Consider the following 10,886-nt stretch of genomic DNA (forward strand, 5'->3'; position numbering starts at 1 on the left):
TCATCGGAATCTAAAACTGGACTCACAGGAGAGGTTCAAATCATAGATAGTGAGAGTGTCAGTCCTGTTGTACTTAAGTCAGCATTGTGCCTTTTGTATTAAACTCGCATGCAATTTCTGTGTTTCATCGTCAATAAGAACGTCCAAGGTATACACGAAACCTGAAGTCAAGCATCGGAATCTAAAACTGCACTCACAGGAGAGGTTCAAATCATAGAAAGTGAGAGTGCCAGTCCTCTTGTACTTAAGTCGGCCTTGTGCCTTTTGTATTAAATTCGGATGCAATTTCTGTGTTTCATCGACAATAAGAAAGTCCAACGGATACAGTAAACCTGAAGTGAATCATCGGAATCTAAAACTGGACTCACAGAAGAGGTTCAAATCATAGAAAGTTAGAGTGTCAGTCCTCTTTTACTTATGTCGGCATTGTGCCTTTTGAATTTAATTCGGATACAATTTCTGTGTTTCATCGTCAATAAGAAGGTGCAAGGTATACAGGAAACCCGAAGTGAAGCATCGTTATCTAAAAGTGGACTCACAGGAGAGGTTCAAATCATAAAAAGTGAGAGTGTCAGTCCTCTTTTCCTTAAGTCGGCATTGTGCCTTTTGTATTAAATTCGGATGCAATTTCTGTGTTTCATCGACAATAAGAAAGTCCAACGGATACAGTAAACCTGAAGTGAATCATCGGAATCTAAAACTGGACTCACAGAAGAGGTTCAAATCATAGAAAGTTAAAGTGTCAGTCCTCTTGGACTTATGTCGGCATTGTGCCTTTTGAATTTAATTCGGATACAATTTCTGTGTTTCATCGTCAATAAGAAGGTGCAAGGTATACAGGAAACCCGAAGTGAAGCATTGTAATCTAAAAGTGGACTCACAGGAGAGGTTCAAATCATAAAAAGTGAGAGTGTCAGTCCTCTTTTCCTTAAGTCGGCATTGTGCCTTTTGTATTAAATTCGGATGCAATTTCTGTGTTTCATCGTCAATAAGAAGGTCCAAGGTATACAGGAAACCTGAAGTGAAGCATCGGAATCTAAAACTGGACTCACTGGAGAGATTCAAATCATAGAAAGTGAAAGTGTCAGTCCTCTTGTACTTAAGTCGGCATTGTGCCTTTTGTATTAAATTCGGATGCAATTTCTGTGTTTCATCGTCAATAAGAAGGTCCAAGGTATACAGTAAACCTGAAGTGAAGCATCGGAATCTGAAACTGGACTCACAGGGGAGGTTCAATTCATAGAAAGTGAAAGTGTCAGTCCTCTTCTACTTAAGTCGGCATTGTGCCTTTTGTCTTAAATTCGGATGCAATTGCTGCGTTTCAGAAGGTCCAAGGTATAATACAGGAAACCTGAAGTGAAGCATCGGAATCTAAAACTGGACTCACTGGAGAGGTTCAAATCATAGAAAGTGAGAGTGTCAGTCCTCTTGTACTTAAGTCGGCATTGTGCCTTTTGTATTAAATTCGGATGCAATTTCTGTGTTTCATCGTCAATAAGAAAGTCCAAGGTATACAGTAAACCTGAAGTGAAGCATCGGAATCTAAAACTGGACTCACAGGGGAGGTTCAATTCATAGAAAGTGAAAGTGTCAGTCCTCTTGTACTTAAGTCGGCATTGTGCCTTTTGTATTAAATTCGGATGCAATTGCTGTGTTTCATCGTCAATATGAATGTCCAAGGTATACAGGAAAATAGGAAGTGAAGCATCGGAATCTAAAACTGGGCTCACAGGAGAGGTTCAAATCATAGAAAGTGAGAGTGTCTATCCTTTCGTACTTATTTCGGCATTATGCCTTTTGTATTAAATTCGAATGCGATTTCTGTGTTTCATCGTCAATAAGAGGATCCAAGGGATACAGTTAACCTGAAGTGAAGCATTGGAAACTAAAACTGGACTCACAGGAGAGGTTCAAATCATAGAAAGATAAAGTGTTTGTCCTCTTGTACTTAAGTCGGCATTGTGCCTTTTGAATTTAATTCCGATGCAATTTCTGAGCTTCATCGTCAAAAAGAAGGTCCAACGGATACAGTAGACCTGAAGTGAAAGATCGGAAACTAAAGCTGGACTCACAGGAGAGGTTCAAATCATAGAAAGTGAGATTGTCAGTCCTCTTGTACTTAAGTCGGCATTATGCCTTTTGTATTACATTCGGATGCAATTTCTGTGGTTCATCGTCAATAAGAAGGTGCAAGGTATACAGGAAACCTGAAGTGAAGCTTTGGAATCTAAAACTGGACTCACAGGAGAGGTTCAAATCATAGAAAGTGTGAGTGTCAGACCTCTTTAACTTAAGTCGGCATTGTGCCTTTTGTATTAAATTCGGATGCAATTTCTGTGTTTCATCGTCAATAAGAAGGTCCAAGGTATACACGAAACCTGAGGTGATGCATCGGAATCTAAAACTGGACTCACAGGAGAGGTTCAAATCATAGAAAGTGAGAGTGTCAGTCCTCTTGTACTTAAGTCGGCGTTGTGCCTTTTGTATTAAATTCGGATGCAATTTCTGTGATTCATGGTGAATAAGAAGGTCCACAGTATACACGAAACCTGAAGTCGAACTTCGGAAACTAAAACTAGACTCACAGGAGAGGTTCAAATCATTGAAATGAGAGTGTCAGTCCTGTTGAACATAAGTCGGCATTGTGCCTTTTGTATTAAATTCGGATGCAATTTCTGTTTTTCATCGTCAATAAGAAGGTCCAAGGGATACAGTAGACCTGAAGAGAAGCATCAGAATCTAAAACTAGACTCACAGGAGAGGTTCAAACCATAGAAAGTGAGAGTGTCAGTCCTCCTGTACTTAAGTCGGCATTGTGCCTTTTGTATGAAATTTGGATACAATTTCTGTGATTCATCGTCAATAAGAAGGTCCAAGGGATACAGTAAACCTGAAGTGAAGCATCGGAATCTAAAACTGGACTCACAGGAGAGGTTCAAGTCATAGAAAGTGAGAGTGTCAGTCCTCTTGTACTTAAGTCGGCATTGTGCCTTTTGTATTACATTCGGATGCAATTTCTGTGTTTCATCGTCAATAAGATGGTCCAAGGTATACAGTAAACCTGAAGTGAAGCATCGGAATCTAAAACTGGACTCACAGGGGAGGTTCAATACATAGAAAGTGAGAGTGTCAGTCCTCTTGTACTTAAGTCGGCATTTTGCCTTTTGTATTAAATTCGGATGCAATTGCTGTGTTTCATCGTCAATAAGAAAGTCCAAAGGATACAGTAAACCTGAAATGAATCATCGGAAACTAAAACTGGACTCACAGAAGAGGTTCAAATCATAGAAAGTTAGAGAGTCAGTCCTCTTGTACTTATGTCGGCATTGTGCCTTTTGAATTTAATTCGGATGCAATTTTGTGTTTTCATCGTCATTAAGAAGGTGCAATGTATACAGGAACCTGAAGTGAAGCATCGGAATCTAAAACTGGACTCACAGGAGAGGTTCAATCATAGAAAGTGAGAGTGTCAGTCCTCTTGTACTTAAGTCGGCATTGTGCCTTTTGTATTACATTCGGATGCAATTGCTGTGTTTCATCGTCAATAAGAAAGTCCAAGGGATACAGTAAACCTGAAGTGAATCATCGGAATCTAAAACTGGACTCACAGAAGAGGTTCAAATCATAGAAAGTTAGAGAGTCAGTCCTCTTGTACTTATGTCGGCATTGTGTCTTTTGAATTTAATTCGGATGCAATTTCGTGTTTTCAACGTCAATAAGAAGGTCCAATGTATACAGGAAACCTGAAGTGAAGCATCGGAATCTAAAACTGGACTCACAGGAGAGGTTCAATCATAGAAAGTGAGAGTGTCAGTCCTCTTTTCCATAAGTCGGCATTGTGCCTCTTGTATTAAATTCGGATGCAATTTCTGTGTTTCATCGTCAATAAGAAGGTCCAAGGTATACAGCAAATCTGAAGAGAAGTATCGGAATCTAAAACTGGACTCACAGGTGAGGTTCAATTCATAGAAAGTGAAAGTGTCAGTCCACTTGTACTTAAGTCGGCATTGTGCCTTTTGTATTAAATTCGGATGCGATTTCTGTGTTTCATCGTCAATAAGAGGGTCCAAGGGATACAGTAAACCTGTAGTGAAGCATCGGAAACTAAAACTTGACTCACAGGAGAGCTTCAAATCATAGAAAGGTAGAGTGTCAGTCCTATTGTACTTAAGTCGGCATTGTGCCTTTTGAATTTAATTCCGATGCAATTTCTGAGCATCATCGTCAAAAAGAAGGTCCAACGGATACAGTAAACCTGAAGTGAAAATTCGGAAACTAAAACTTGACTCACAGGAGAGGTTCAAATCATAGAATGTGAGATTGTCAGACCTCTTGTACTTAAGTCGGCATTATGCCTTTTGTATTACATTCGGATGCAATTTCTGTGGTTCATAGTCAATAAGAAGGTGCAAGTGATACAGTAGACCTGAAGTGACGCATCGGAATCTAAAACTTGACTCACAGGAGTTGTTCAAATCATAGAAATTGAGAGTGTCAGTCCTCTTGTACTTAAGTCAGCATTGTGCCTTTTAATTAAACTCGGATGCAATTTCTCTGTCTCACCGTCAATAAGAACGTCCAAGGTATACACGAAACCTGAAGTCAAGCATCGGAATCTAAAACTGGACTCACAGGAGAGGTTCAAATCATAGAAAGTGAGAGTGCCTGTCCTCTTTTCCATAAGTCGGCATTGTGCCTCTTGTATTAAATTCGGATGCAATTTCTGTGATTCATCGCCAATAAGAAGGTCCAAGGGATACAGTAAACCTGAAGTGAAGCATCGGAATCTAAAACAGGACTCACAGGAGAGGTTCAAGTCATAGAAAGTGAGAGTGTCAGTCCTCTTGTACTTAAGTCGGCATTGTGCCTTTTGTATTACTTTCGGATGCAATTTCTGTGTTTCATCGTCAATAAGATGGTCCAAGGTATACAGTAAACCTGAAGTGAAGCATCGGAATCTAAAACTGGACTCACAGGGGAGGTTCAATACATAGAAAGTGAGAGTGTCAGTCCTCTTGTACTTAAGTCGGCATTTTGCCTTTTGTATTAAATTCGGATGCAATTGCTGTGTTTCATCGTCAATAAGAAAGTCCAAAGGATACAGTAAACATGAAGTGAATCATCGGAAACTAAAACTGGACTCACAGAAGAGGTTCAAATCATAGAAAGTTAGAGAGTCAGTCCTCTTGTACTTATGTCGGCATTGTGCCTTTTGAATTTAATTCGGATGCAATTTCGTGTTTTCATCGTCATTAAGAAGGTGCAATGTATACAGGAACCTAAAGTGAAGCATCGGAATCTAAAACTGGACTTACAGGAGGGGTTCAATCATAGAAAGTGAGAGTGTCAGTCCTCTTTTCCATAAGTCGGCATTGTGCCTTTTGTATTAAATTCGGATGCAATTTCTGTGTTTCATCGTCAATAAGAAGGTCCAAGGTATACAGTAAACCTGAAGTGAAGAATCGGAATCTGAAACTGGACTCACAGGGGAGGTTCAATTCATAGAAAGTGAAAGTGTCAGTCCTCTTCTACTTAAGTCGGCATTGTGCCTTTTGTCTTAAATTCGGATGCAATTGCTGTGTTTCATCGTCAATAAGAAGGTCCAAGGTATAATACAGGAAACCTGAAGTGAAGCATCGGAATCTAAAACTGGACTCACAGGGGAGGTTCAATTCATAGAAAGTGAAAGTGTCAGTTCTCTTGTACTTAAGTCGGCATTGTGCCTTTTGTATTAAATTCGGATGCAATTGCTGTTTTTCATCGTCAATATGAATGTCCAAGGTATACAGGAAAATAGGAAGTGAAACATCGGAATCTAAAACTGGGCTCACAGGAGAGGTTCAAATCATAGAAAGTGAGAGTGTCTATCCTTTCGTACTTATGTCGGCATTATGCCTTTTGTATTAAATTCGAATGCGATTTCTGTGTTTCATCGTCAATAAGAGGATCCAAGGGATACAGTTAACCTGAAGTGAAGCATTGGAAACTAAAACTGGACTCACAGGAGAGGTTCAAATCATAGAAAGATAAAGTGTTAGTCCTCTTGTACTTAAGTCGGCATTGTGCCTTTTGAATTTAATTCCGATGCAATTTCTGAGCTTCATCGTCAAAAAGAAGGTCCAACGGATACAGTAGACCTGAAGTGAAAGATCGGAAACTAAAGCTGGACTCAGAGGAGAGGTTCAAATCATGGAAAGTGAGATTGTCAGTCCTCTTGTACTTAAGTCGGCATTATGCCTTTTGTATTACATTCGGATGCAATTTCTGTGTTTCATCGTCAATAAGAAGGTCCAAGGGATACAGTAGACCTGAAGTGAAGCATCAGAATCTAAAACTGGACTCACAGGAGAGGTTCAAATCATAGAAAGTGAGAGTGTCAGTCCTCTTGTACTTAAGTCGGCATTGTGCCTTTTGTATGAAATTTGGATACAATTTCTGTGATTCATCGTCAATAAGAAGGTCCAAGGGATACAGTAAACCTGAAGTGAAGCATCGGAATCTAAAACTGGACTCACAGGAGAGGTTCAAGTCATAGAAAGTGAGAGTGTCAGTCCTCTTGTACTTAAGTCGGCATTGTGCCTTTTGTATTACATTCGGATGCAATTTCTGTGTTTCATCGTCAATAAGATGGCCCAAGGTATACAGTAAACCTGAAGTGTAGCATCGGAATCTAAAACTGGACTCACAGGGGAGGTTCAATTCATAGAAAGTGAGAGTGTCAGTCCTCTTGTACTTAAGTCGGCATTGTGCCTTTTGTATTAAATTCTGATGCAATTGCTGTGTTTCATCGTCAATAAGAAAGTCCAAGGGATACAGTAAACCTGAAGTGAATCATCGGAAACTAAAACTGGACTCACAGAAGAGGTTCAAATCATAGAAAGTTAGAGAGGCAGCCCTCTTGTACTTATGTCGGCATTGTGCCTTTTGAATTTAATTCGGATGCAATTTCGTGTTTTCAACGTCAATAAGAAGGTCCAATGTATACAGGAAACCTGAAGTGAAGCATCGGAATCTAAAACTGGACTCACAGGAGCGGTTCAATCATAGAAAGTGAGAGTGTCAGTCCTCTTTTCCATAAGTCGGCATTGTGCCTCTTGTATTAAATTCGGATGCAATTTCTGTGTTTCATCGTCAATAAGAAGTTCCAAGGGATACCGTAAACCTGAAGTGAAGCATCGGAATCTAAAACTGGACTCACAGGAGAGGTTCAAATCATAGAAAGTGAGAGTGATAGCCCTCTTGTACTTAAGTCGGCATTGTGCCATTCGTATTAAATTCGGATGCAATTTCTGTGTTTCATCGTCAATAAGAAGTTCCAAGGGATACCGTAAACCTGAAGAGAAGTATCGGAATCTAAAACTGGACTCACAGGTGAGGTTCAATTCATAGAAAGTGAAAGTGTCAGTCCACTTGTACTTAAGTCGGCATTGCGCCTTTTGTATTAAATTCGGATGCGATTACTGTGTTTCATCGTCAATAAGAGGGTCCAAGGGATACAGTAAACCTGTAGTGAAGCATCGGAAACTAAAACTTGACTCACAGGAGAGCTTCAAATCATAGAAAGGTAGAGTGTCAGTCCTATTGTACTTAAGTCGGCATTGTGCCTTTTGAATTTAATTCCGATGCAATTTCTGAGCATCATCGTCAAAAAGAAGGTCCAACGGATACAGTAAACCTGAAGTGAAAATTCGGAAACTAAAACTTGACTCACAGGAGAGGTTCAAATCATAGAATGTGAGATTGTCAGTCCTCTTGTACTTAAGTCGGCATTATGCCTTTTGTATTACATTCGGATGCAATTTCTGTGGTTCATAGTCAATAAGAAGGTGCAAGTGATACAGTAGACCTGAAGTGACGCATCGGAATCTAAAACTTGACTCACAGGAGTTGTTCAAATCATAGAAATTGAGAGTGTCAGTCCTCTTGTACTTAAGTCAGCATTGTGCCTTTTAATTAAACTCGGATGCAATTTCTCTGTCTCACCGTCAATAAGAACGTCCAAGGTATACACGAAACCTGAAGTCAAGCGTCGGAATCTAAAACTGGACTCACAGGAGAGGTTCAAATCATAGAAAGTGAGAGTGTCTGTCCTCTTTTCCATAAGTCGGCATTGTGCCTCTTGTATTAAATTCGGATGCAATTTCTGTGATTCATCGTCAATAAGAAGGTCCAAGGGATACAGTAAACCTGAAGTGAAGCATCGGAATCTAAAACTGGACTCACAGGAGAGGTTCAAGTCATAGAAAGTGAGAGTGTCAGTCCTCTTGTACTTAAGTCGGCATTGTGCCTTTTGTATTACATTCGGATGCAATTTCTGCGTTTCATCGTCAATAAGAAAGTCCAAAGGATACAGTAAACCTGAAGTGAATCATCGGAAACTAAAACTGTACTCACAGAAGAGGTTCAAATCATAGAAAGTTAGAGAGTCAGTCCTCTTGTACTTATGTCGGCATTGTGCCTTTTGAATTTAATTCGGATGCAATTTCGTGTCTTCATCGTCATTAAGAAGGTGCAATGTATACAGGAACCTGAAGTGAAGCATCGGAATCTAAAACTGGACTCACAGGAGAGGTTCAATCATAGAAAGTGAGAGTGTCAGTCCTCTTTTCCATAAGTCGGCATTGTGCCTTTTGTATTAAATTCGGATGCAATTTCTGTCTTTCATCGCCAATAAGAAGGTCCAAGGGATACAGTAGACCTGAAGTGAAGCATCAGAATCTAAAACTGGACTTACAGGAGAGGTTCAAATCATAGAAAGTGAGAGTGTCAGTCCTCTTGTACTTAAGTCGGCATTGTGCCTTTTGTATTAAATTCGGATGCAATTTCTGTGTTTCATCGTCAATAAGAAGGTCCAAGGTATACAGTAAACCTGAAGTGAAGCATCGGAATCTGAAACTGGACTCACAGGGGAGGTTCAATTCATAGAAAGTGAAAGTGTCAGTCCTCTTCTACTTAAGTCGGCATTGTGCCTTTTGTCTTAAATTCGGATGCAATTGCTGTGTTTCATCGTCAATAAGAAGGTCCAAGGTATAATACAGGAAACCTGAAGTGAAGCATCGGAATCTAAAACTGGACTCACTGGAGAGGTTCAAATCATAGAAAGTGAGAGTGTCAGTCCTCTTGTACTTAAGTCGGCATTGTGCCTTTTGTATTAAATTCGGATGCAATTTCTGTGTTTCATCGTCAATAAGAAAGTCCAAGGTATACAGTAAACCTGAAGTGAAGCATCGGAATCTAAAACTGGACTCACAGGGGAGGTTCAATTCATAGAAAGTGAAAGTGTCAGTCCTCTTGTACTTAAGTCGGCATTGTGCCTTTTGTATTAAATTCGGATGCAATTGCTGTGTTTCATCGTCAATATGAATGTCCAAGGTATACAGGAAATTAGGAAGTGAAGCATCGGAATCTAAAACTGGGCTCACAGGAGAGGTTCAAATCATAGAAAGTGAGAGTGTCAGTCCTCTTGTACTTAAGTCGGCGTTGTGCCTTTTGTATTAAATTCGGATGCAATTTCTGTGATTCATCGTGAATAAGAAGGTCCAAAGTATACACGAAACCTGAAGTCGAGCTTCGGAAACTAAAACTAGACTCACAGTAGAGGTTCAAATCATTGAAATGAGAGTGTCAGTCCTCTTGAACATAAGTCGGCATTGTGCCTTTTGTATTAAATTCGGATGCAATTTCTGTTTTTCATCGTCAATAAGAAGGTCCAAGGGATACAGTAGACCTGAAGAGAAGCATCAGAATCTAAAACTAGACTCACAGGAGAGGTTCAAACCATAGAAAGTGAGAGTGTCAGTCCTCTTGTACTTAAGTCGGCATTGTGCCTTTTGTATGAAATTTGGATACAATTTCTGTGATTCATCGTCAATAAGAAGGTCCAAGGGATACAGTAAACCTGAAGTGAAGCATCGGAATCTAAAACTGGACTCACAGGAGAGGTTCAAGTCATAGAAAGTGAGAGTGTCAGTCCTCTTGTACTTAAGTCGGCATTGTGCCTTTTGTATTACATTCGGATGCAATTTCTGTGTTTCATCGTCAATAAGATGGTCCAAGGTATACAGTAAACCTGAAGTGAAGCATCGGAATCTAAAACTGGACTCACAGCGGAGGTTCAATACATTGAAAGTGAGAGTGTCAGTCCTCTTGTACTTAAGTCGGCATTTTGCCTTTTGTATTAAATTCGGATGCAATTGCTGTGTTTCATCGTCAATAAGAAAGTCCAAAGGATACAGTAAACCTGAAGTGAATCATCGGAAACTAAAACTGGACTCACAGAAGAGGTTCAAATCATAGAAAGTTAGAGAGTCAGTCCTCTTGTACTTATGTCGGCATTGTGCCTTTTGAATTTAATTCGGATGCAAATTCGTGTTTTCATCGTCATTAAGAAGGTGGAATGTATACAGGAACCTGAAGTGAAGCATCGGAATCTAAAACTGGACTCACTGGAGAGGTTCAATCATAGAAAGTGAGAGTGTCAGTCCTTTTTTCCATAAGTCGGCATTGTGCCTTTTGTATTAAATTCGGATGCAATTTCTGTGTTTCATCGTCAATAAGAAGGTCCAAGGGATACAGTAGACCTGAAGTGAAGCATCAGAATCTAAAACTGGACTCACAGGAGAGGTTCAAATCATAGAAAGTGAGAGTGTCAGTCCTCTTGTACTTAAGTCGGCATTGTGCCTTTTGTATGAAATTTGGATACAATTTCTGTGATTCATCGTCAATAAGAAGGTCCAAGGGATACAGTAAACCTGAAGTGAAGCATCGGAATCTAAAACTGGACTCACAGGAGAGGTTCAAGTCATAGAAAGTGAGAGTGTCAGTCCTCTTGTGCTTAAGTCGGCATTGTGCATTTTGTATTACATTCGGATGCAATTTCTGTGTTT

Source organism: Schistocerca americana, unplaced genomic scaffold (assembly GCF_021461395.2).
Source record: "Schistocerca americana isolate TAMUIC-IGC-003095 unplaced genomic scaffold, iqSchAmer2.1 HiC_scaffold_16, whole genome shotgun sequence".
NCBI lineage: Eukaryota > Metazoa > Arthropoda > Insecta > Orthoptera > Acrididae > Schistocerca > Schistocerca americana.